The following is a 2,500-nucleotide window of genomic DNA, read 5'->3' on the forward strand; positions in this document are numbered from 1 at the left end:
ATTGGGACTCCGTGTGGGAGCAGCGCTGCCGAGCTTTGTGGCCAAAGTTTTCTTTTTTTTCTAGTTATGGACTGTGTAATTCCAGAGGTGTTTGCGTCATAAGGGACGGTTTTAACATTGACGCTACTCATGTTGAACAGGATAACAATGGACGATGGATAAAAATCCAATTCAGCTATAATAATGTACATTATAATTTGTTAAATATATATGCACCAAACATAGAAGGAGATAGAACTGTTTTTTTCTCGACTTTGAAGAACATTGGGAAGGATTGTGACATTATAATGAGTGACTTTAATGTTAAACTGTCAGTGCTCGATGTGGCTGAAAATGTTGTTTTAAAACAGGATACGTCACGAGCTGCCTTACAGACTTTTATGCATCGACATGACTTTTGTGATTTATGGAGAGTTTTGCATCCAACAGTAAGGGAATTTTCCCGAATTCAATTACATCAAAACAGTTTGCGGCAAAGCCGTATCGATTTATGTTTGGTGAAAAAGTCTCTGTTATTTCTTTTTGGTAAAATGTTTCATAATTTGACTTTCATAAGTGATCATGTGTTTTTGAGGGTGGGAATGGGGATTCAGAAAAGGGGAAAGGGGGGGGGGTGTGTGGCATTTCAATGCACAATTACTTTTGAATGAGGATTATGTGAAATGTATTACTGAGTTGATTTCTTTTGAGAGTTCCAAAATTGATTTCTTAACGAATATAATAGCAGGGTGGGAGGATTTAAAATTAAAGATAAAACGTAAAATTATTAATTTTGCAAAAAGATTGTCTTTTCAAAATAAGTTGAAAGAAAAAAAATTACGTTCACAATTGATGATTATGCAAAGACAATTAGATGTGAATGTTGGTGATTTTTTGAGTATTAGAAATGAATTGTTTGAATTAGATAAAATAAAATGTGAAGGTGCAATATTAAGGAGTAAGGCTCAATATGCAGTGGAGGGGGAAAAAAACACTGCTTTTTTTTTGAATTTGGAAAAGACACGTCAATCACGTGTATATATTGATAAAATTAAAAATAAGGATGGGGAAACGGTTGATTCTTTTGTTGAAATATTAGAAAATGTACAGAATTATTATGAAGCTCTTTTTTGTTCGGAGGTCCACAATATTGATTTGTCTGAGAAAATTGTGAATAATTTAGATGTAAAGTTATCAAATGAGGATAAGATCATGTGTGATCAGATATTGACTATAAAAGATATTGACAATGCAATTGATCAGCTGCTTCAAAACAAAAGTCCAGGAAGTGATGGTTTAACGGCAAATTTTTATGTATGCTTCAGGTCTGTGTTGGTGCCTATTTTATTGAAATTATATAATGACATTGAAATCAAACAGGTGGTACCTGATACAATGGCTGAGGGTTTAATCACATTACTTTTTAAAAAAGGTGATCGAACTGAAATGGCAAATTATAGACCAATTACTCTGTTAAACACGGATTATAAAATTTTGATGAAAATTTTTGCCAACAGGTTTAAGAGTGTCATACATACAATTGTGTCACCAACACAGGCCTATAGCGTCCCTGGAAGAGAAGTGACCGATATAATTTCCACGATTCGTGATGTGGTTGAGTTTTTGAAGTTTACTAATAAGGAGGGTATTGTATTATCTATTGATTTTAACAAAGCTTTTGATAGGGTGGTACATTATTTTCTTTTTAGAGTATTGGAAAAATTTAATTTTGGGGAGAGAATTATAAATTGGTTAAGATTGATGTACAGTACGGCTACAGCAAGAGTTAAGTGTAATGGGGTCTTAACTGACAGTTTTCCTTTGCAGCGATCAGTGAGGCAAGGCTGTCCTATGTCGTCCATATTGTACTCGCTTGTTGTTGAGCCATTAAGTAAGATGATTAAATCTAATAATTTGATAAGAGGCATTGCTTTACCAGGGGGGGATACGTGTGTCATCCAGCAATTTGCTGACGACACGACCATAACGGTTCAGGACATGTCTAGCATTACAAGGACTATTGAATTGATCCATCTTTATGGTAAAGCCTCTGGCTCAGTGATAAATATGACTAAATCTGAAATAATGTTTGTAAATAGTTTGGAATCATCGCTGACTGAGCACAATTTTACTGTACAAAGTCAGCATTTGAAGATTTTGGGGACTTATGTGGGTAAGGATGGGAGAAAAGCAAGGGATTTGACATGGGAGGAACATTTAAGAAAATTGGAATCTACTTTAAATTTTTGGCGCTTACGGAATTTGAAATTGGGGGGAAAAGTCATAATTATTAATAGTTTGATTGTTTCACGATTGTATTATACACTCGCAGTGTTAGATCTGCCCCTGTGGGTGGTGAAAAGGCTGAATGATATCATATCTGTGTTTTTGTGGGGTGCTCCAATAGGAAGAATCGCTCGCAAAACTTTGGTGGGGTTGTATTGTGAGGGGGGTTTAAAATTGGTTGATATTGTTAGTAAGAAAAATGCCTTTAGAATGAAAGTGGTGAAAAAATATTTGT

Source organism: Scomber japonicus, chromosome 22 (assembly GCF_027409825.1).
Source record: "Scomber japonicus isolate fScoJap1 chromosome 22, fScoJap1.pri, whole genome shotgun sequence".
Lineage (NCBI taxonomy): Eukaryota > Metazoa > Chordata > Actinopteri > Scombriformes > Scombridae > Scomber > Scomber japonicus.